This window comes from Cynocephalus volans, chromosome 3 (assembly GCF_027409185.1).
Source record: "Cynocephalus volans isolate mCynVol1 chromosome 3, mCynVol1.pri, whole genome shotgun sequence".
Classification (NCBI taxonomy): Eukaryota; Metazoa; Chordata; class Mammalia; order Dermoptera; family Cynocephalidae; genus Cynocephalus; species Cynocephalus volans.
Window position 1 is genome coordinate 38,440,133 of NC_084462.1, and position 23,854 is coordinate 38,463,986.

General features: G+C 63.4%; 9 non-coding genes across 9 annotated transcripts; all 9 read right to left on the reverse strand.

The window, feature by feature from the left end:
- Nucleotides 1-1,394: 1,394 nt before the first annotated feature.
- Nucleotides 1,395-1,490, reverse strand: LOC134374269 (small nucleolar RNA SNORD116). The gene has a single exon (XR_010023137.1). It is a non-coding gene; the product is annotated as a small nucleolar RNA SNORD116 (small nucleolar RNA).
- A 2,566-nt stretch (nucleotides 1,491-4,056) lies between these two features.
- LOC134374270 (small nucleolar RNA SNORD116) lies at nucleotides 4,057-4,152 on the reverse strand. Its single transcript, XR_010023138.1, has one exon. It is a non-coding gene; the product is annotated as a small nucleolar RNA SNORD116 (small nucleolar RNA).
- Nucleotides 4,153-6,718: 2,566 nt separating this feature from the next.
- On the reverse strand, nucleotides 6,719-6,814 carry LOC134374271 (small nucleolar RNA SNORD116). The gene has a single exon (XR_010023139.1). It is a non-coding gene; the product is annotated as a small nucleolar RNA SNORD116 (small nucleolar RNA).
- Nucleotides 6,815-9,380: 2,566 nt separating this feature from the next.
- Nucleotides 9,381-9,476, reverse strand: LOC134374272 (small nucleolar RNA SNORD116). The gene has a single exon (XR_010023140.1). It is a non-coding gene; the product is annotated as a small nucleolar RNA SNORD116 (small nucleolar RNA).
- A 2,566-nt stretch (nucleotides 9,477-12,042) lies between these two features.
- LOC134374273 (small nucleolar RNA SNORD116) lies at nucleotides 12,043-12,138 on the reverse strand. Its single transcript, XR_010023141.1, has one exon. It is a non-coding gene; the product is annotated as a small nucleolar RNA SNORD116 (small nucleolar RNA).
- A 2,566-nt stretch (nucleotides 12,139-14,704) lies between these two features.
- Nucleotides 14,705-14,800, reverse strand: LOC134374274 (small nucleolar RNA SNORD116). The gene has a single exon (XR_010023142.1). It is a non-coding gene; the product is annotated as a small nucleolar RNA SNORD116 (small nucleolar RNA).
- Nucleotides 14,801-17,366: 2,566 nt separating this feature from the next.
- Nucleotides 17,367-17,462, reverse strand: LOC134374275 (small nucleolar RNA SNORD116). The gene has a single exon (XR_010023143.1). It is a non-coding gene; the product is annotated as a small nucleolar RNA SNORD116 (small nucleolar RNA).
- A 2,566-nt stretch (nucleotides 17,463-20,028) lies between these two features.
- LOC134374313 (small nucleolar RNA SNORD116) lies at nucleotides 20,029-20,124 on the reverse strand. The gene has a single exon (XR_010023179.1). It is a non-coding gene; the product is annotated as a small nucleolar RNA SNORD116 (small nucleolar RNA).
- Nucleotides 20,125-22,690: 2,566 nt separating this feature from the next.
- LOC134374276 (small nucleolar RNA SNORD116) lies at nucleotides 22,691-22,786 on the reverse strand. Its single transcript, XR_010023144.1, has one exon. It is a non-coding gene; the product is annotated as a small nucleolar RNA SNORD116 (small nucleolar RNA).
- Between the last annotated feature and the right edge of the window lie 1,068 nt (nucleotides 22,787-23,854).

Genomic DNA, 23,854 nt, shown 5'->3' on the forward strand with positions numbered 1-23,854 from the left:
TGCAAAGTGGTGGTCAGTCACACAGCACAGCTGACCCAATCCTCACCCCCATGCCAGCAACCCAACACTCCCGAGACACGACCTCAACGACAACGTGCACGTCTTCTACCTCAGCTGGAGGACGACAGGGGCCCATCGTCTCAACCTTCCCTGAGCCCACCCCACGAAATCCAACCTTTCATCCCCAAAGTGCCACACTACCAACGACAGCGGGCTAGGAGAGCGACAGCGGCATAACCACCCAAACTCAAAGGGGACCCCAACAGGTCACACCTGAAGCACTAGGACATGCCCACGCATCCACGGACCGGAGAAGCTCTCTCCGGGACGCCTTCCATGACACTGCACTGGAGGTGCCTGCGCTGTGCCAACCGCTCTCCGAGGATGAACATGGCCGTGGGCGGGCCCAGTGAGAGACACCCGTGCCAGTGGATCGCAACTGCCACCCTCCATGCATGGACCCTGGGAGGGGCGACTGTGGACCCACAGGCACAGGGGCCAAGGCCAGGTGGAGCCCGAGAGTCTGGCCCGCAAAGGCACTTCACGGGCCCTCGGCGAGGCACGGCTACGACCGCCCACCATGGAGCGCCCTGCTCCGCGAGGAAGAATCCTGGGCATGACAAGGTCCTGTGCGGGAGCACCGTGCTCCCCCACGTTGAAACCTCTCCACGCAGTCCCCTCTCGGACACCTATCGCTGCCCGGACAACTCCGAGGACAGAGAAGCCAGGACGGAAGCTGCACAGAGGAGACGATCCACGACACGCACGCGTGTGCATGCACGCGCTGACCCTACCCTTGGCTTTCCCTTCCCGCCGAGGCCGTCGGCCACCTGCATATCTGGACCTCAGGGCAGGGGGCACGGGAGGAGGTGGTGGAAATCCTCATGGCCCCATTCTGGGTGCAGGGGACACGGAGAGCGGCCGCCAGCCGCGTCCCCCAACCTCTATTCCTTCGACCCCATCACCACTGCCACTCACCTCTCCTCACCAATCACAAAAGCAACTCCCACGTGTGCCTGAGGCCCCGGCCTCGGGTCCTCATCAGCGAAAGCAGGGCCGTCTCCTGCCCTCAGACACAGGCCGCGAGGGGCCCCGTCGTAAGGTCCACCGGGGCAAAACACGCCCGCCCTATCGGCTCACCAAGCCTAGGCCTCCTGCACACTCCCCACTGCTACCGCACGCACGCCTCCATTCAGGACCACCGCCTCACCGGACAGGGGCCATTCAGACAGGGACCGACTCTCCTCCCGTGCCCTCACACATCCAACTAGGGGAATGTCCCTCTCGCCCACAAGATGGGAGACCCTGCGCTGCTGAAGGCCCGGCAGCTGCAGCACATGTGAACCAGTGGAGCTGTCCCTCACTCCTGCAGTCCCCGCTCCAGGCAACGTGCTGGACCTCAGTTCCGATGAGAACGACGGTAGTGAGTTTTCACTCATTTTGTTCAGCTTTTCCAAGGAATGTTTTTATGGGGGAGTCATCATCGATCCAAGCACACTCGAGGCCGCTGGACGGTGGGCAGCTCACGCTGGGCAGTGGGCGAGCCGATGGCCTCAGACGCCTCCGGCGCCCTGGAGCACCCAGGCTCGCGCCACCGAGCAGCAGCAACACACAGTCTGCTCGAGCGGTGCACCCGGGCGTGCCACGGGTGGCCTGCGGAGAAGTAGGACCGGGCAGGCCTGCGAAACCCTAAAGACCCCATCAACGGGCTCGGCACAGGAAAGCTTACCGTCCTGAGCGGTCCTCCAGCCTCGGGCGCCCCACCGGACGCACAGATTCCAGGACTCCCAAACGCCTCCGCTCCTCGGGGGAAACCCAGGTGTTCCTTCCTTCCCCGCAGACGGCACGCCTACCAGGGCAACTCCCCCTGAGAAGTGTAGAGACAGATCACATGCACGCTTGAGAAAAGGGCCCAGGGACACTGGTCGAATCCTTCAGTGCCAAAGCGTCCCGCCGGGTCAACTCTCGCATCTGCTTCCCATCTCCTCGCACTAGATCTCTTCATCTCACTGAACACGTGTCCCTCCTGCTAGATCCCTGTGCAGCACGTGGGGGGACTCGGGTCCGTGCGAGCCTGTGCGTCGCTTCCTAGGGTGCACGTGTGGACCTCCACACCTTCACGAGCCCCTCGGTCACTGCGTATGGCTCCCAGGCCTCCCACACCCCTCTGCAGACCTACTGCTCACGAACAGGCCTTCTCTCCAATGGACGTCACCTCTGACCCCTCCCTCACCGTCGCTCAGACAGTCCAGATGCTCCTTCTCTAACAGCCTCACGTGTGGTAAAAGCACACACCAACTGCCTGTGCACGCTCCTCCTCACCTGGGCTCCCAAGTCCACGGGGAGATACTGTCTCCGAGAGCCCCCCGGGGCAAAGCCCACTTGGCTGACAACCAACCACCCACAGCTGCACAAACCACCGCTACAACAGCCCGTGTGCACGTCTCTCGGGGACACGGCCTCAAGGGCAGAGCCGGACCACCCCTGGGGCTCAGGCTTCTTCACACCACCGGCGTCCTCCGGTCAGCTACCTCCGCGGGCCCTCGCTCAGCCGACAGAAAGACCAAACGGACTGGGTCGTCTTCAAGGACGACCCACGTCCCTCACCCTGCAGCACTCAGGGCACACTCGCACCCGTAGGCCTTCTCAGCACTTGCCCCTGTGCAAAGTGGTGGTCAGTCACACAGCACAGCTGACCCAATCCTCACCCCCATGCCAGCAACCCAACACTCCCGAGACACGACCTCAACGACAACGTGCACGTCTTCTACCTCAGCTGGAGGACGACAGGGGCCCATCGTCTCAACCTTCCCTGAGCCCACCCCACGAAATCCAACCTTTCATCCCCAAAGTGCCACACTACCAACGACAGCGGGCTAGGAGAGCGACAGCGGCATAACCACCCAAACTCAAAGGGGACCCCAACAGGTCACACCTGAAGCACTAGGACATGCCCACGCATCCACGGACCGGAGAAGCTCTCTCCGGGACGCCTTCCATGACACTGCACTGGAGGTGCCTGCGCTGTGCCAACCGCTCTCCGAGGATGAACATGGCCGTGGGCGGGCCCAGTGAGAGACACCCGTGCCAGTGGATCGCAACTGCCACCCTCCATGCATGGATCCTGGGAGGGGCGACTGTGGACCCACAGGCACAGGGGCCAAGGCCAGGTGGAGCCCGAGAGTCTGGCCCGCAAAGGCACTTCACGGGCCCTCGGCGAGGCACGGCTACGACCGCCCACCATGGAGCGCCCTGCTCCGCGAGGAAGAATCCTGGGCATGACAAGGTCCTGTGCGGGAGCACCGTGCTCCCCCACGTTGAAACCTCTCCACGCAGTCCCCTCTCGGACACCTATCGCTGCCCGGACAACTCCGAGGACAGAGAAGCCAGGACGGAAGCTGCACAGAGGAGACGATCCACGACACGCACGCGTGTGCATGCACGCGCTGACCCTACCCTTGGCTTTCCCTTCCCGCCGAGGCCGTCGGCCACCTGCATATCTGGACCTCAGGGCAGGGGGCACGGGAGGAGGTGGTGGAAATCCTCATGGCCCCATTCTGGGTGCAGGGGACACGGAGAGCGGCCGCCAGCCGCGTCCCCCAACCTCTATTCCTTCGACCCCATCACCACTGCCACTCACCTCTCCTCACCAGTCACAAAAGCAACTCCCACGTGTGCCTGAGGCCCCGGCCTCGGGTCCTCATCAGCGAAAGCAGGGCCGTCTCCTGCCCTCAGACACAGGCCGCGAGGGGCCCCGTCGTAAGGTCCACCGGGGCAAAACACGCCCGCCCTATCGGCTCACCAAGCCTAGGCCTCCTGCACACTCCCCACTGCTACCGCACGCACGCCTCCATTCAGGACCACCGCCTCACCGGACAGGGGCCATTCAGCCAGGGACCGACTCTCCTCCCGTGCCCTCACACATCCAACTAGGGGAATGTCCCTCTCGCCCACAAGATGGGAGACCCTGCGCTGCTGAAGGCCCGGCAGCTGCAGCACATGTGAACCAGTGGAGCTGTCCCTCACTCCTGCAGTCCCCGCTCCAGACAACGTGCTGGACCTCAGTTCCGATGAGAACGACGGTAGTGAGTTTTCACTCATTTTGTTCAGCTTTTCCAAGGAATGTTTTTATGGGGGAGTCATCATCGATCCAAGCACACTCGAGGCCGCTGGACGGTGGGCAGCGCACGCTGGGCAGTGGGCGAGCCGATGGCCTCAGACGCCTCCGGCGCCCTGGAGCACCCAGGCTCGCGCCACCGAGCAGCAGCAACACACAGTCTGCTCGAGCAGTGCACCCGGGCGTGCCACGGGTGGCCTGCGGAGAAGTAGGACCGGGCAGGCCTGCGAAACCCTAAAGACCCCATCAACGGGCTGGGCACAGGAAAGCTTACCGTCCTGAGCGGTCCTCCAGCCTCGGGCGCCCCACCGGACGCACAGATTCCAGGACTCCCAAACGCCTCCGCTCCTCGGGGGAAACCCAGGTGTTCCTTCCTTCCCCGCAGACGGCACGCCTACCAGGGCAACTCCCCCTGAGAAGTGTAGAGACAGATCACATGCACGCTTGAGAAAAGGGCCCAGGGACACTGGTCGAATCCTTCAGTGCCAAAGCGTCCCGCCGGGTCAACTCTCGCATCTGCTTCCCATCTCCTCGCACTAGATCTCTTCATCTCACTGAACACGTGTCCCTCCTGCTAGATCCCTGTGCAGCACGTGGGGGGACTCGGGTCCGTGCGAGCCTGTGCGTCGCTTCCTAGGGTGCACGTGTGGACCTCCACACCTTCACGAGCCCCTCGGTCACTGCGTATGGCTCCCAGGCCTCCCACACCCCTCTGCAGACCTACTGCTCACGAACAGGCCTTCTCTCCAATGGACGTCACCTCTGACCCCTCCCTCACCGTCGCTCAGACAGTCCAGATGCTCCTTCTCTAACAGCCTCACGTGTGGTAAAAGCACACACCAACTGCCTGTGCACGCTCCTCCTCACCTGGGCTCCCAAGTCCACGGGGAGATACTGTCTCCGAGAGCCCCCCGGGGCAAAGCCCACTTGGCTGACAACCAACCACCCACAGCTGCACAAACCACCGCTACAACAGCCCGTGTGCACGTCTCTCGGGGACACGGCCTCAAGGGCAGAGCCGGACCACCCCTGGGGCTCAGGCTTCTTCACACCACCGGCGTCCTCCGGTCAGCTACCTCCGCGGGCCCTCGCTCAGCCGACAGAAAGACCAAACGGACTGGGTCGTCTTCAAGGACGACCCACGTCCCTCACCCTGCAGCACTCAGGGCACACTCGCACCCGTAGGCCTTCTCAGCCCTTGCCCCTGTGCAAAGTGGTGGTCAGTCACACAGCACAGCTGACCCAATCCTCACCCCCATGCCAGCAACCCAACACTCCCGAGACACGACCTCAACGACAACGTGCACGTCTTCTACCTCAGCTGGAGGACGACAGGGGCCCATCGTCTCAACCTTCCCTGAGCCCACCCCACGAAATCCAACCTTTCATCCCCAAAGTGCCACACTACCAACGACAGCGGGCTAGGAGAGCGACAGCGGCATAACCACCCAAACTCAAAGGGGACCCCAACAGGTCACACCTGAAGCACTAGGACATGCCCACGCATCCACGGACCGGAGAAGCTCTCTCCGGGACGCCTTCCATGACACTGCACTGGAGGTGCCTGCGCTGTGCCAACCGGTCTCCGAGGATGAACATGGCCGTGGGCGGGCCCAGTGAGAGACACCCGTGCCAGTGGATCGCAACTGCCACCCTCCATGCATGGACCCTGGGAGGGGCGACTGTGGACCCACAGGCACAGGGGCCAAGGCCAGGTGGAGCCCGAGAGTCTGGCCCGCAAAGGCACTTCACGGGCCCTCGGCGAGGCACGGCTACGACCGCCCACCATGGAGCGCCCTGCTCCGCGAGGAAGAATCCTGGGCATGACAAGGTCCTGTGCGGGAGCACCGTGCTCCCCCACGTTGAAACCTCTCCACGCAGTCCCCTCTCGGACACCTATCGCTGCCCGGACAACTCCGAGGACAGAGAAGCCAGGACGGAAGCTGCACAGAGGAGACGATCCACGACACGCACGCGTGTGCATGCACGCGCTGACCCTACCCTTGGCTTTCCCTTCCCGCCGAGGCCGTCGGCCACCTGCATATCTGGACCTCAGGGCAGGGGGCACGGGAGGAGGTGGTGGAAATCCTCATGGCCCCATTCTGGGTGCAGGGGACACGGAGAGCGGCCGCCAGCCGCGTCCCCCAACCTCTATTCCTTCGACCCCATCACCACTGCCACTCACCTCTCCTCACCAATCACAAAAGCAACTCCCACGTGTGCCTGAGGCCCCGGCCTCGGGTCCTCATCAGCGAAAGCAGGGCCGTCTCCTGCCCTCAGACACAGGCCGCGAGGGGCCCCGTCGTAAGGTCCACCGGGGCAAAACACGCCCGCCCTATCGGCTCACCAAGCCTAGGCCTCCTGCACACTCCCCACTGCTACCGCACGCACGCCTCCATTCAGGACCACCGCCTCACCGGACAGGGGCCATTCAGACAGGGACCGACTCTCCTCCCGTGCCCTCACACATCCAACTAGGGGAATGTCCCTCTCGCCCACAAGATGGGAGACCCTGCGCTGCTGAAGGCCCGGCAGCTGCAGCACATGTGAACCAGTGGAGCTGTCCCTCACTCCTGCAGTCCCCGCTCCAGGCAACGTGCTGGACCTCAGTTCCGATGAGAACGACGGTAGTGAGTTTTCACTCATTTTGTTCAGCTTTTCCAAGGAATGTTTTTATGGGGGAGTCATCATCGATCCAAGCACACTCGAGGCCGCTGGACGGTGGGCAGCTCACGCTGGGCAGTGGGCGAGCCGATGGCCTCAGACGCCTCCGGCGCCCTGGAGCACCCAGGCTCGCGCCACCGAGCAGCAGCAACACACAGTCTGCTCGAGCGGTGCACCCGGGCGTGCCACGGGTGGCCTGCGGAGAAGTAGGACCGGGCAGGCCTGCGAAACCCTAAAGACCCCATCAACGGGCTGGGCACAGGAAAGCTTACCGTCCTGAGCGGTCCTCCAGCCTCGGGCGCCCCACCGGACGCACAGATTCCAGGACTCCCAAACGCCTCCGCTCCTCGGGGGAAACCCAGGTGTTCCTTCCTTCCCCGCAGACGGCACGCCTACCAGGGCAACTCCCCCTGAGAAGTGTAGAGACAGATCACATGCACGCTTGAGAAAAGGGCCCAGGGACACTGGTCGAATCCTTCAGTGCCAAAGCGTCCCGCCGGGTCAACTCTCGCATCTGCTTCCCATCTCCTCGCACTAGATCTCTTCATCTCACTGAACACGTGTCCCTCCTGCTAGATCCCTGTGCAGCACGTGGGGGGACTCGGGTCCGTGCGAGCCTGTGCGTCGCTTCCTAGGGTGCACGTGTGGACCTCCACACCTTCACGAGCCCCTCGGTCACTGCGTATGGCTCCCAGGCCTCCCACACCCCTCTGCAGACCTACTGCTCACGAACAGGCCTTCTCTCCAATGGACGTCACCTCTGACCCCTCCCTCACCGTCGCTCAGACAGTCCAGATGCTCCTTCTCTAACAGCCTCACGTGTGGTAAAAGCACACACCAACTGCCTGTGCACGCTCCTCCTCACCTGGGCTCCCAAGTCCACGGGGAGATACTGTCTCCGAGAGCCCCCCGGGGCAAAGCCCACTTGGCTGACAACCAACCACCCACAGCTGCACAAACCACCGCTACAACAGCCCGTGTGCACGTCTCTCGGGGACACGGCCTCAAGGGCAGAGCCGGACCACCCCTGGGGCTCAGGCTTCTTCACACCACCGGCGTCCTCCGGTCAGCTACCTCCGCGGGCCCTCGCTCAGCCGACAGAAAGACCAAACGGACTGGGTCGTCTTCAAGGACGACCCACGTCCCTCACCCTGCAGCACTCAGGGCACACTCGCACCCGTAGGCCTTCTCAGCCCTTGCCCCTGTGCAAAGTGGTGGTCAGTCACACAGCACAGCTGACCCAATCCTCACCCCCATGCCAGCAACCCAACACTCCCGAGACACGACCTCAACGACAACGTGCACGTCTTCTACCTCAGCTGGAGGACGACAGGGGCCCATCGTCTCAACCTTCCCTGAGCCCACCCCACGAAATCCAACCTTTCATCCCCAAAGTGCCACACTACCAACGACAGCGGGCTAGGAGAGCGACAGCGGCATAACCACCCAAACTCAAAGGGGACCCCAACAGGTCACACCTGAAGCACTAGGACATGCCCACGCATCCACGGACCGGAGAAGCTCTCTCCGGGACGCCTTCCATGACACTGCACTGGAGGTGCCTGCGCTGTGCCAACCGCTCTCCGAGGATGAACATGGCCGTGGGCGGGCCCAGTGAGAGACACCCGTGCCAGTGGATCGCAACTGCCACCCTCCATGCATGGACCCTGGGAGGGGCGACTGTGGACCCACAGGCACAGGGGCCAAGGCCAGGTGGAGCCCGAGAGTCTGGCCCGCAAAGGCACTTCACGGGCCCTCGGCGAGGCACGGCTACGACCGCCCACCATGGAGCGCCCTGCTCCGCGAGGAAGAATCCTGGGCATGACAAGGTCCTGTGCGGGAGCACCGTGCTCCCCCACGTTGAAACCTCTCCACGCAGTCCCCTCTCGGACACCTATCGCTGCCCGGACAACTCCGAGGACAGAGAAGCCAGGACGGAAGCTGCACAGAGGAGACGATCCACGACACGCACGCGTGTGCATGCACGCGCTGACCCTACCCTTGGCTTTCCCTTCCCGCCGAGGCCGTCGGCCACCTGCATATCTGGACCTCAGGGCAGGGGGCACGGGAGGAGGTGGTGGAAATCCTCATGGCCCCATTCTGGGTGCAGGGGACACGGAGAGCGGCCGCCAGCCGCGTCCCCCAACCTCTATTCCTTCGACCCCATCACCACTGCCACTCACCTCTCCTCACCAATCACAAAAGCAACTCCCACGTGTGCCTGAAGCCCCGGCCTCGGGTCCTCATCAGCGAAAGCAGGGCCGTCTCCTGCCCTCAGACACAGGCCGCGAGGGGCCCCGTCGTAAGGTCCACCGGGGCAAAACACGCCCGCCCTATCGGCTCACCAAGCCTAGGCCTCCTGCACACTCCCCACTGCTACCGCACGCACGCCTCCATTCAGGACCACCGCCTCACCGGACAGGGGCCATTCAGCCAGGGACCGACTCTCCTCCCGTGCCCTCACACATCCAACTAGGGGAATGTCCCTCTCGCCCACAAGATGGGAGACCCTGCGCTGCTGAAGGCCCGGCAGCTGCAGCACATGTGAACCAGTGGAGCTGTCCCTCACTCCTGCAGTCCCCGCTCCAGGCAACGTGCTGGACCTCAGTTCCGATGAGAACGACGGTAGTGAGTTTTCACTCATTTTGTTCAGCTTTTCCAAGGAATGTTTTTATGGGGGAGTCATCATCGATCCAAGCACACTCGAGGCCGCTGGACGGTGGGCAGCGCACGCTGGGCAGTGGGCGAGCCGATGGCCTCAGACGCCTCCGGCGCCCTGGAGCACCCAGGCTCGCGCCACCGAGCAGCAGCAACACACAGTCTGCTCGAGCGGTGCACCCGGGCGTGCCACGGGTGGCCTGCGGAGAAGTAGGACCGGGCAGGCCTGCGAAACCCTAAAGACCCCATCAACGGGCTGGGCACAGGAAAGCTTACCGTCCTGAGCGGTCCTCCAGCCTCGGGCGCCCCACCGGACGCACAGATTCCAGGACTCCCAAACGCCTCCGCTCCTCGGGGGAAACCCAGGTGTTCCTTCCTTCCCCGCAGACGGCACGCCTACCAGGGCAACTCCCCCTGAGAAGTGTAGAGACAGATCACATGCACGCTTGAGAAAAGGGCCCAGGGACACTGGTCGAATCCTTCAGTGCCAAAGCGTCCCGCCGGGTCAACTCTCGCATCTGCTTCCCATCTCCTCGCACTAGATCTCTTCATCTCACTGAACACGTGTCCCTCCTGCTAGATCCCTGTGCAGCACGTGGGGGGACTCGGGTCCGTGCGAGCCTGTGCGTCGCTTCCTAGGGTGCACGTGTGGACCTCCACACCTTCACGAGCCCCTCGGTCACTGCGTATGGCTCCCAGGCCTCCCACACCCCTCTGCAGACCTACTGCTCACGAACAGGCCTTCTCTCCAATGGACGTCACCTCTGACCCCTCCCTCACCGTCGCTCAGACAGTCCAGATGCTCCTTCTCTAACAGCCTCACGTGTGGTAAAAGCACACACCAACTGCCTGTGCACGCTCCTCCTCACCTGGGCTCCCAAGTCCACGGGGAGATACTGTCTCCGAGAGCCCCCCGGGGCAAAGCCCACTTGGCTGACAACCAACCACCCACAGCTGCACAAACCACCGCTACAACAGCCCGTGTGCACGTCTCTCGGGGACACGGCCTCAAGGGCAGAGCCGGACCACCCCTGGGGCTCAGGCTTCTTCACACCACCGGCGTCCTCCGGTCAGCTACCTCCGCGGGCCCTCGCTCAGCCGACAGAAAGACCAAACGGACTGGGTCGTCTTCAAGGACGACCCACGTCCCTCACCCTGCAGCACTCAGGGCACACTCGCACCCGTAGGCCTTCTCAGCACTTGCCCCTGTGCAAAGTGGTGGTCAGTCACACAGCACAGCTGACCCAATCCTCACCCCCATGCCAGCAACCCAACACTCCCGAGACACGACCTCAACGACAACGTGCACGTCTTCTACCTCAGCTGGAGGACGACAGGGGCCCATCGTCTCAACCTTCCCTGAGCCCACCCCACGAAATCCAACCTTTCATCCCCAAAGTGCCACACTACCAACGACAGCGGGCTAGGAGAGCGACAGCGGCATAACCACCCAAACTCAAAGGGGACCCCAACAGGTCACACCTGAAGCACTAGGACATGCCCACGCATCCACGGACCGGAGAAGCTCTCTCCGGGACGCCTTCCATGACACTGCACTGGAGGTGCCTGCGCTGTGCCAACCGCTCTCCGAGGATGAACATGGCCGTGGGCGGGCCCAGTGAGAGACACCCGTGCCAGTGGATCGCAACTGCCACCCTCCATGCATGGACCCTGGGAGGGGCGACTGTGGACCCACAGGCACAGGGGCCAAGGCCAGGTGGAGCCCGAGAGTCTGGCCCGCAAAGGCACTTCACGGGCCCTCGGCGAGGCACGGCTACGACCGCCCACCATGGAGCGCCCTGCTCCGCGAGGAAGAATCCTGGGCATGACAAGGTCCTGTGCGGGAGCACCGTGCTCCCCCACGTTGAAACCTCTCCACGCAGTCCCCTCTCGGACACCTATCGCTGCCCGGACAACTCCGAGGACAGAGAAGCCAGGACGGAAGCTGCACAGAGGAGACGATCCACGACACGCACGCGTGTGCATGCACGCGCTGACCCTACCCTTGGCTTTCCCTTCCCGCCGAGGCCGTCGGCCACCTGCATATCTGGACCTCAGGGCAGGGGGCACGGGAGGAGGTGGTGGAAATCCTCATGGCCCCATTCTGGGTGCAGGGGACACGGAGAGCGGCCGCCAGCCGCGTCCCCCAACCTCTATTCCTTCGACCCCATCACCACTGCCACTCACCTCTCCTCACCAGTCACAAAAGCAACTCCCACGTGTGCCTGAGGCCCCGGCCTCGGGTCCTCATCAGCGAAAGCAGGGCCGTCTCCTGCCCTCAGACACAGGCCGCGAGGGGCCCCGTCGTAAGGTCCACCGGGGCAAAACACGCCCGCCCTATCGGCTCACCAAGCCTAGGCCTCCTGCACACTCCCCACTGCTACCGCACGCACGCCTCCATTCAGGACCACCGCCTCACCGGACAGGGGCCATTCAGCCAGGGACCGACTCTCCTCCCGTGCCCTCACACATCCAACTAGGGGAATGTCCCTCTCGCCCACAAGATGGGAGACCCTGCGCTGCTGAAGGCCCGGCAGCTGCAGCACATGTGAACCAGTGGAGCTGTCCCTCACTCCTGCAGTCCCCGCTCCAGGCAACGTGCTGGACCTCAGTTCCGATGAGAACGACGGTAGTGAGTTTTCACTCATTTTGTTCAGCTTTTCCAAGGAATGTTTTTATGGGGGAGTCATCATCGATCCAAGCACACTCGAGGCCGCTGGACGGTGGGCAGCGCACGCTGGGCAGTGGGCGAGCCGATGGCCTCAGACGCCTCCGGCGCCCTGGAGCACCCAGGCTCGCGCCACCGAGCAGCAGCAACACACAGTCTGCTCGAGCGGTGCACCCGGGCGTGCCACGGGTGGCCTGCGGAGAAGTAGGACCGGGCAGGCCTGCGAAACCCTAAAGACCCCATCAACGGGCTGGGCACAGGAAAGCTTACCGTCCTGAGCGGTCCTCCAGCCTCGGGCGCCCCACCGGACGCACAGATTCCAGGACTCCCAAACGCCTCCGCTCCTCGGGGGAAACCCAGGTGTTCCTTCCTTCCCCGCAGACGGCACGCCTACCAGGGCAACTCCCCCTGAGAAGTGTAGAGACAGATCACATGCACGCTTGAGAAAAGGGCCCAGGGACACTGGTCGAATCCTTCAGTGCCAAAGCGTCCCGCCGGGTCAACTCTCGCATCTGCTTCCCATCTCCTCGCACTAGATCTCTTCATCTCACTGAACACGTGTCCCTCCTGCTAGATCCCTGTGCAGCACGTGGGGGGACTCGGGTCCGTGCGAGCCTGTGCGTCGCTTCCTAGGGTGCACGTGTGGACCTCCACACCTTCACGAGCCCCTCGGTCACTGCGTATGGCTCCCAGGCCTCCCACACCCCTCTGCAGACCTACTGCTCACGAACAGGCCTTCTCTCCAATGGACGTCACCTCTGACCCCTCCCTCACCGTCGCTCAGACAGTCCAGATGCTCCTTCTCTAACAGCCTCACGTGTGGTAAAAGCACACACCAACTGCCTGTGCACGCTCCTCCTCACCTGGGCTCCCAAGTCCACGGGGAGATACTGTCTCCGAGAGCCCCCCGGGGCAAAGCCCACTTGGCTGACAACCAACCACCCACAGCTGCACAAACCACCGCTACAACAGCCCGTGTGCACGTCTCTCGGGGACACGGCCTCAAGGGCAGAGCCGGACCACCCCTGGGGCTCAGGCTTCTTCACACCACCGGCGTCCTCCGGTCAGCTACCTCCGCGGGCCCTCGCTCAGCCGACAGAAAGACCAAACGGACTGGGTCGTCTTCAAGGACGACCCACGTCCCTCACCCTGCAGCACTCAGGGCACACTCGCACCCGTAGGCCTTCTCAGCCCTTGCCCCTGTGCAAAGTGGTGGTCAGTCACACAGCACAGCTGACCCAATCCTCACCCCCATGCCAGCAACCCAACACTCCCGAGACACGACCTCAACGACAACGTGCACGTCTTCTACCTCAGCTGGAGGACGACAGGGGCCCATCGTCTCAACCTTCCCTGAGCCCACCCCACGAAATCCAACCTTTCATCCCCAAAGTGCCACACTACCAACGACAGCGGGCTAGGAGAGCGACAGCGGCATAACCACCCAAACTCAAAGGGGACCCCAACAGGTCACACCTGAAGCACTAGGACATGCCCACGCATCCACGGACCGGAGAAGCTCTCTCCGGGACGCCTTCCATGACACTGCACTGGAGGTGCCTGCGCTGTGCCAACCGGTCTCCGAGGATGAACATGGCCGTGGGCGGGCCCAGTGAGAGACACCCGTGCCAGTGGATCGCAACTGCCACCCTCCATGCATGGACCCTGGGAGGGGCGACTGTGGACCCACAGGCACAGGGGCCAAGGCCAGGTGGAGCCCGAGAGTCTGGCCCGCAAAGGCACTTCACGGGCCCTCGGCGAGGCACGGCTACGACCGCCCACCATGGAGCGCCCTGCTCCGCGAGGAAGAATCCTGGGCATGACAAGGTCCTGTGCGGGAGCACCGTGCTCCCCCACGTTGAAACCTCTCCACGCAGTCCCCTCTCGGACACCTATCGCTGCCCGGACAACTCCGAGGACAGAGAAGCCAGGACGGAAGCTGCACAGAGGAGACGATCCACGACACGCACGCGTGTGCATGCACGCGCTGACCCTACCCTTGGCTTTCCCTTCCCGCCGAGGCCGTCGGCCACCTGCATATCTGGACCTCAGGGCAGGGGGCACGGGAGGAGGTGGTGGAAATCCTCATGGCCCCATTCTGGGTGCAGGGGACACGGAGAGCGGCCGCCAGCCGCGTCCCCCAACCTCTATTCCTTCGACCCCATCACCACTGCCACTCACCTCTCCTCACCAATCACAAAAGCAACTCCCACGTGTGCCTGAGGCCCCGGCCTCGGGTCCTCATCAGCGAAAGCAGGGCCGTCTCCTGCCCTCAGACACAGGCCGCGAGGGGCCCCGTCGTAAGGTCCACCGGGGCAAAACACGCCCGCCCTATCGGCTCACCAAGCCTAGGCCTCCTGCACACTCCCCACTGCTACCGCACGCACGCCTCCATTCAGGACCACCGCCTCACCGGACAGGGGCCATTCAGACAGGGACCGACTCTCCTCCCGTGCCCTCACACATCCAACTAGGGGAATGTCCCTCTCGCCCACAAGATGGGAGACCCTGCGCTGCTGAAGGCCCGGCAGCTGCAGCACATGTGAACCAGTGGAGCTGTCCCTCACTCCTGCAGTCCCCGCTCCAGGCAACGTGCTGGACCTCAGTTCCGATGAGAACGACGGTAGTGAGTTTTCACTCATTTTGTTCAGCTTTTCCAAGGAATGTTTTTATGGGGGAGTCATCATCGATCCAAGCACACTCGAGGCCGCTGGACGGTGGGCAGCTCACGCTGGGCAGTGGGCGAGCCGATGGCCTCAGACGCCTCCGGCGCCCTGGAGCACCCAGGCTCGCGCCACCGAGCAGCAGCAACACACAGTCTGCTCGAGCGGTGCACCCGGGCGTGCCACGGGTGGCCTGCGGAGAAGTAGGACCGGGCAGGCCTGCGAAACCCTAAAGACCCCATCAACGGGCTGGGCACAGGAAAGCTTACCGTCCTCAGCGGTCCTCCAGCCTCGGGCGCCCCACCGGACGCACAGATTCCAGGACTCCCAAACGCCTCCGCTCCTCGGGGGAAACCCAGGTGTTCCTTCCTTCCCCGCAGACGGCACGCCTACCAGGGCAACTCCCCCTGAGAAGTGTAGAGACAGATCACATGCACGCTTGAGAAAAGGGCCCAGGGACACTGGTCGAATCCTTCAGTGCCAAAGCGTCCCGCCGGGTCAACTCTCGCATCTGCTTCCCATCTCCTCGCACTAGATCTCTTCATCTCACTGAACACGTGTCCCTCCTGCTAGATCCCTGTGCAGCACGTGGGGGGACTCGGGTCCGTGCGAGCCTGTGCGTCGCTTCCTAGGGTGCACGTGTGGACCTCCACACCTTCACGAGCCCCTCGGTCACTGCGTATGGCTCCCAGGCCTCCCACACCCCTCTGCAGACCTACTGCTCGCGAACAGGCCTTCTCTCCAATGGACGTCACCTCTGACCCCTCCCTCACCGTCGCTCAGACAGTCCAGATGCTCCTTCTCTAACAGCCTCACGTGTGGTAAAAGCACACACCAACTGCCTGTGCACGCTCCTCCTCACCTGGGCTCCCAAGTCCACGGGGAGATACTGTCTCCGAGAGCCCCCCGGGGCAAAGCCCACTTGGCTGACAACCAACCACCCACAGCTGCACAAACCACCGCTACAACAGCCCGTGTGCACGTCTCTCGGGGACACGGCCTCAAGGGCAGAGCCGGACCACCCCTGGGGCTCAGGCTTCTTCACACCACCGGCGTCCTCCGGTCAGCTACCTCCGCGGGCCCTCGCTCAGCCGACAGAAAGACCAAACGGACTGGGTCGTCTTCAAGGACGACCCACGTCCCTCACCCTGCAGCACTCAGGGCACACTCGCACCCGTAGGCCTTCTCAGCCCTTGCCCCTGTGCAAAGTGGTGGTCAGTCACACAGCACAGCTGACCCAATCCTCACCCCCATGCCAGCAACCCAACACTCCCGAGACACGACCTCAACGACAACGTGCACGTCTTCTACCTCAGCTGGAGGACGACAGGGGCCCATCGTCTCAACCTTCCCTGAGCCCACCCCACGAAATCCAACCTTTCATCCCCAAAGTGCCACACTACCAACGACAGCGGGCTAGGAGAGCGACAGCGGCATAACCACCCAAACTCAAAGGGGACCCCAACAGGTCACACCTGAAGCACTAGGACATGCCCACGCATCCACGGACCGGAGAAGCTCTCTCCGGGACGCCTTCCATGACACTGCACTGGAGGTGCCTGCGCTGTGCCAACCGCTCTCCGAGGATGAACATGGCCGTGGGCGGGCCCAGTGAGAGACACCCGTGCCAGTGGATCGCAACTGCCACCCTCCATGCATGGACCCTGGGAGGGGCGACTGTGGACCCACAGGCACAGGGGCCAAGGCCAGGTGGAGCCCGAGAGTCTGGCCCGCAAAGGCACTTCACGGGCCCTCGGCGAGGCACGGCTACGACCGCCCACCATGGAGCGCCCTGCTCCGCGAGGAAGAATCCTGGGCATGACAAGGTCCTGTGCGGGAGCACCGTGCTCCCCCACGTTGAAACCTCTCCACGCAGTCCCCTCTCGGACACCTATCGCTGCCCGGACAACTCCGAGGACAGAGAAGCCAGGACGGAAGCTGCACAGAGGAGACGATCCACGACACGCACGCGTGTGCATGCACGCGCTGACCCTACCCTTGGCTTTCCCTTCCCGCCGAGGCCGTCGGCCACCTGCATATCTGGACCTCAGGGCAGGGGGCACGGGAGGAGGTGGTGGAAATCCTCATGGCCCCATTCTGGGTGCAGGGGACACGGAGAGCGGCCGCCAGCCGCGTCCCCCAACCTCTATTCCTTCGACCCCATCACCACTGCCACTCACCTCTCCTCACCAATCACAAAAGCAACTCCCACGTGTGCCTGAGGCCCCGGCCTCGGGTCCTCATCAGCGAAAGCAGGGCCGTCTCCTGCCCTCAGACACAGGCCGCGAGGGGCCCCGTCGTAAGGTCCACCGGGGCAAAACACGCCCGCCCTATCGGCTCACCAAGCCTAGGCCTCCTGCACACTCCCCACTGCTACCGCACGCACGCCTCCATTCAGGACCACCGCCTCACCGGACAGGGGCCATTCAGCCAGGGACCGACTCTCCTCCCGTGCCCTCACACATCCAACTAGGGGAATGTCCCTCTCGCCCACAAGATGGGAGACCCTGCGCTGCTGAAGGCCCGGCAGCTGCAGCACATGTGAACCAGTGGAGCTGTCCCTCACTCCTGCAGTCCCCGCTCCAGGCAACGTGCTGGACCTCAGTTCCGATGAGAACGACGGTAGTGAGTTTTCACTCATTTTGTTCAGCTTTTCCAAGGAATGTTTTTATGGGGGAGTCATCATCGATCCAAGCACACTCGAGGCCGCTGGACGGTGGGCAGCGCACGCTGGGCAGTGGGCGAGCCGATGGCCTCAGACGCCTCCGGCGCCCTGGAGCACCCAGGCTCGCGCCACCGAGCAGCAGCAACACACAGTCTGCTCGAGCGGTGCACCCGGGCGTGCCACGGGTGGCCTGCGGAGAAGTAGGACCGGGCAGGCCTGCGAAACCCTAAAGACCCCATCAACGGGCTGGGCACAGGAAAGCTTACCGTCCTGAGCGGTCCTCCAGCCTCGGGCGCCCCACCGGACGCACAGATTCCAGGACTCCCAAACGCCTCCGCTCCTCGGGGGAAACCCAGGTGTTCCTTCCTTCCCCGCAGACGGCACGCCTACCAGGGCAACTCCCCCTGAGAAGTGTAGAGACAGATCACATGCACGCTTGAGAAAAGGGCCCAGGGACACTGGTCGAATCCTTCAGTGCCAAAGCGTCCCGCCGGGTCAACTCTCGCATCTGCTTCCCATCTCCTCGCACTAGATCTCTTCATCTCACTGAACACGTGTCCCTCCTGCTAGATCCCTGTGCAGCACGTGGGGGGACTCGGGTCCGTGCGAGCCTGTGCGTCGCTTCCTAGGGTGCACGTGTGGACCTCCACACCTTCACGAGCCCCTCGGTCACTGCGTATGGCTCCCAGGCCTCCCACACCCCTCTGCAGACCTACTGCTCACGAACAGGCCTTCTCTCCAATGGACGTCACCTCTGACCCCTCCCTCACCGTCGCTCAGACAGTCCAGATGCTCCTTCTCTAACAGCCTCACGTGTGGTAAAAGCACACACCAACTGCCTGTGCACGCTCCTCCTCACCTGGGCTCCCAAGTCCACGGGGAGATACTGTCTCCGAGAGCCCCCCGGGGCAAAGCCCACTTGGCTGACAACCAACCACCCACAGCTGCACAAACCACCGCTACAACAGCCCGTGTGCACGTCTCTCGGGGACACGGCCTCAAGGGCAGAGCCGGACCACCCCTGGGGCTCAGGCTTCTTCACACCACCGGCGTCCTCCGGTCAGCTACCTCCGCGGGCCCTCGCTCAGCCGACAGAAAGACCAAACGGACTGGGTCGTCTTCAAGGACGACCCACGTCCCTCACCCTGCAGCACTCAGGGCACACTCGCACCCGTAGGCCTTCTCAGCCCTTGCCCCTGTGCAAAGTGGTGGTCAGTCACACAGCACAGCTGACCCAATCCTCACCCCCATGCCAGCAACCCAACACTCCCGAGACACGACCTCAACGACAACGTGCATGTCTTCTACCTCAGCTGGAGGACGACAGGGGCCCATCGTCTCAACCTTCCCTGAGCCCACCCCACGAAATCCAACCTTTCATCCCCAAAGTGCCACACTACCAACGACAGCGGGCTAGGAGAGCGACAGCGGCATAACCACCCAAACTCAAAGGGGACCCCAACAGGTCACACCTGAAGCACTAGGACATGCCCACGCATCCACGGACCGGAGAAGCTCTCTCCGGGACGCCTTCCATGACACTGCACTGGAGGTGCCTGCGCTGTGCCAACCGCTCTCCGAGGATGAACATGGCCGTGGGCGGGCCCAGTGAGAGACACCCGTGCCAGTGGATCGCAACTGCCACCCTCCATGCATGGACCCTGGGAGGGGCGACTGTGGACCCACAGGCACAGGGGCCAAGGCCAGGTGGAGCCCGAGAGTCTGGCCCGCAAAGGCACTTCACGGGCCCTCGGCGAGGCACGGCTACGACCGCCCACCATGGAGCGCCCTGCTCCGCGAGGAAGAATCCTGGGCATGACAAGGTCCTGTGCGGGAGCACCGTGCTCCCCCACGTTGAAACCTCTCCACGCAGTCCCCTCTCGGACACCTATCGCTGCCCGGACAACTCCGAGGACAGAGAAGCCAGGACGGAAGCTGCACAGAGGAGACGATCCACGACACGCACGCGTGTGCATGCACGCGCTGACCCTACCCTTGGCTTTCCCTTCCCGCCGAGGCCGTCGGCCACCTGCATATCTGGACCTCAGGGCAGGGGGCACGGGAGGAGGTGGTGGAAATCCTCATGGCCCCATTCTGGGTGCAGGGGACACGGAGAGCGGCCGCCAGCCGCGTCCCCCAACCTCTATTCCTTCGACCCCATCACCACTGCCACTCACCTCTCCTCACCAATCACAAAAGCAACTCCCACGTGTGCCTGAGGCCCCGGCCTCGGGTCCTCATCAGCGAAAGCAGGGCCGTCTCCTGCCCTCAGACACAGGCCGCGAGGGGCCCCGTCGTAAGGTCCACCGGGGCAAAACACGCCCGCCCTATCGGCTCACCAAGCCTAGGCCTCCTGCACACTCCCCACTGCTACCGCACGCACGCCTCCATTCAGGACCACCGCCTCACCGGACAGGGGCCATTCAGCCAGGGACCGACTCTCCTCCCGTGCCCTCACACATCCAACTAGGGGAATGTCCCTCTCGCCCACAAGATGGGAGACCCTGCGCTGCTGAAGGCCCGGCAGCTGCAGCACATGTGAACCAGTGGAGCTGTCCCTCACTCCTGCAGTCCCCGCTCCAGGCAACGTGCTGGACCTCAGTTCCGATGAGAACGACGGTAGTGAGTTTTCACTCATTTTGTTCAGCTTTTCCAAGGAATGTTTTTATGCGGGAGTCATCATCGATCCAAGCACACTCGAGGCCGCTGGACGGTGGGCAGCGCACGCTGGGCAGTGGGCGAGCCGATGGCCTCAGACGCCTCCGGCGCCCTGGAGCACCCAGGCTCGCGCCACCGAGCAGCAGCAACACACAGTCTGCTCGAGCGGTGCACCCGGGCGTGCCACGGGTGGCCTGCGGAGAAGTAGGACCGGGCAGGCCTGCGAAACCCTAAAGACCCCATCAACGGGCTGGGCACAGGAAAGCTTACCGTCCTGAGCGGTCCTCCAGCCTCGGGCGCCCCACCGGACGCACAGATTCCAGGACTCCCAAACGCCTCCGCTCCTCGGGGGAAACCCAGGTGTTCCTTCCTTCCCCGCAGACGGCACGCCTACCAGGGCAACTCCCCCTGAGAAGTGTAGAGACAGATCACATGCACGCTTGAGAAAAGGGCCCAGGGACACTGGTCGAATCCTTCAGTGCCAAAGCGTCCCGCCGGGTCAACTCTCGCATCTGCTTCCCATCTCCTCGCACTAGATCTCTTCATCTCACTGAACACGTGTCCCTCCTGCTAGATCCCTGTGCAGCACGTGGGGGGACTCGGGTCCGTGCGAGCCTGTGCGTCGCTTCCTAGGGTGCACGTGTGGACCTCCACACCTTCACGAGCCCCTCGGTCACTGCGTATGGCTCCCAGGCCTCCCACACCCCTCTGCAGACCTACTGCTCACGAACAGGCCTTCTCTCCAATGGACGTCACCTCTGACCCCTCCCTCACCGTCGCTCAGACAGTCCAGATGCTCCTTCTCTAACAGCCTCACGTGTGGTAAAAGCACACACCAACTGCCTGTGCACGCTCCTCCTCACCTGGGCTCCCAAGTCCACGGGGAGATACTGTCTCCGAGAGCCCCCCGGGGCAAAGCCCACTTGGCTGACAACCAACCACCCACAGCTGCACAAACCACCGCTACAACAGCCCGTGTGCACGTCTCTCGGGGACACGGCCTCAAGGGCAGAGCCGGACCACCCCTGGGGCTCAGGCTTCTTCACACCACCGGCGTCCTCCGGTCAGCTACCTCCGCGGGCCCTCGCTCAGCCGACAGAAAGACCAAACGGACTGGGTCGTCTTCAAGGACGACCCACGTCCCTCACCCTGCAGCACTCAGGGCACACTCGCACCCGTAGGCCTTCTCAGCCCTTGCCCCTGTGCAAAGTGGTGGTCAGTCACACAGCACAGCTGACCCAATCCTCACCCCCATGCCAGCAACCCAACACTCCCGAGACACGACCTCAACGACAACGTGCACGTCTTCTACCTCAGCTGGAGGACGACAGGGGCCCATCGTCTCAACCTTCCCTGAGCCCACCCCACGAAATCCAACCTTTCATCCCCAAAGTGCCACACTACCAACGACAGCGGGCTAGGAGAGCGACAGCGGCATAACCACCCAAACTCAAAGGGGACCCCAACAGGTCACACCTGAAGCACTAGGACATGCCCACGCATCCACGGACCGGAGAAGCTCTCTCCGGGACGCCTTCCATGACACTGCACTGGAGGTGCCTGCGCTGTGCCAACCGCTCTCCGAGGATGAACATGGCCGTGGGCGGGCCCAGTGAGAGACACCCGTGCCAGTGGATCGCAACTGCCACCCTCCATGCATGGACCCTGGGAGGGGCGACTGTGGACCCACAGGCACAGGGGCCAAGGCCAGGTGGAGCCCGAGAGTCTGGCCCGCAAAGGCACTTCACGGGCCCTCGGCGAGGCACGGCTACGACCGCCCACCATGGAGCGCCCTGCTCCGCGAGGAAGAATCCTGGGCATGACAAGGTCCTGTGCGGGAGCACCGTGCTCCCCCACGTTGAAACCTCTCCACGCAGTCCCCTCTCGGACACCTATCGCTGCCCGGACAACTCCGAGGACAGAGAAGCCAGGACGGAAGCTGCACAGAGGAGACGATCCACGACACGCACGCGTGTGCATGCACGCGCTGACCCTACCCTTGGCTTTCCCTTCCCGCCGAGGCCGTCGGCCACCTGCATATCTGGACCTCAGGGCAGGGGGCACGGGAGGAGGTGGTGGAAATCCTCATGGCCCCATTCTGGGTGCAGGGGACACGGAGAGCGGCCGCCAGCCGCGTCCCCCAACCTCTATTCCTTCGACCCCATCACCACTGCCACTCACCTCTCCTCACCAATCACAAAAGCAACTCCCACGTGTGCCTGAGGCCCCGGCCTCGGGTCCTCATCAGCGAAAGCAGGGCCGTCTCCTGCCCTCAGACACAGGCCGCGAGGGGCCCCGTCGTAAGGTCCACCGGGGCAAAACACGCCCGCCCTATCGGCTCACCAAGCCTAGGCCTCCTGCACACTCCCCACTGCTACCGCACGCACGCCTCCATTCAGGACCACCGCCTCACCGGACAGGGGCCATTCAGCCAGGGACCGACTCTCCTCCCGTGCCCTCACACATCCAACTAGGGGAATGTCCCTCTCGCCCACAAGATGGGAGACCCTGCGCTGCTGAAGGCCCGGCAGCTGCAGCACATGTGAACCAGTGGAGCTGTCCCTCACTCCTGCAGTCCCCGCTCCAGGCAACGTGCTGGACCTCAGTTCCGATGAGAACGACGGTAGTGAGTTTTCACTCATTTTGTTCAGCTTTTCCAAGGAATGTTTTTATGGGGGAGTCATCATCGATCCAAGCACACTCGAGGCCGCTGGACGGTGGGCAGCGCACGCTGGGCAGTGGGCGAGCCGATGGCCTCAGACGCCTCCGGCGCCCTGGAGCACCCAGGCTCGCGCCACCGAGCAGCAGCAACACACAGTCTGCTCGAGCGGTGCACCCGGGCGTGCCACGGGTGGCCTGCGGAGAAGTAGGACCGGGCAGGCCTGCGAAACCCTAAAGACCCCATCAACGGGCTGGGCACAGGAAAGCTTACCGTCCTGAGCGGTCCTCCAGCCTCGGGCGCCCCACCGGACGCACAGATTCCAGGACTCCCAAACGCCTCCGCTCCTCGGGGGAAACCCAGGTGTTCCTTCCTTCCCCGCAGACGGCACGCCTACCAGGGCAACTCCCCCTGAGAAGTGTAGAGACAGATCACATGCACGCTTGAGAAAAGGGCCCAGGGACACTGGTCGAATCCTTCAGTGCCAAAGCGTCCCGCCGGGTCAACTCTCGCATCTGCTTCCCATCTCCTCGCACTAGATCTCTTCATCTCACTGAACACGTGTCCCTCCTGCTAGATCCCTGTGCAGCACGTGGGGGGACTCGGGTCCGTGCGAGCCTGTGCGTCGCTTCCTAGGGTGCACGTGTGGACCTCCACACCTTCACGAGCCCCTCGGTCACTGCGTATGGCTCCCAGGCCTCCCACACCCCTCTGCAGACCTACTGCTCACGAACAGGCCTTCTCTCCAATGGACGTCACCTCTGACCCCTCCCTCACCGTCGCTCAGACAGTCCAGATGCTCCTTCTCTAACAGCCTCACGTGTGGTAAAAGCACACACCAACTGCCTGTGCACGCTCCTCCTCACCTGGGCTCCCAAGTCCACGGGGAGATACTGTCTCCGAGAGCCCCCCGGGGCAAAGCCCACTTGGCTGACAACCAACCACCCACAGCTGCACAAACCACCGCTACAACAGCCCGTGTGCACGTCTCTCGGGGACACGGCCTCAAGGGCAGAGCCGGACCACCCCTGGGGCTCAGGCTTCTTCACACCACCGGCGTCCTCCGGTCAGCTACCTCCGCGGGCCCTCGCTCAGCCGACAG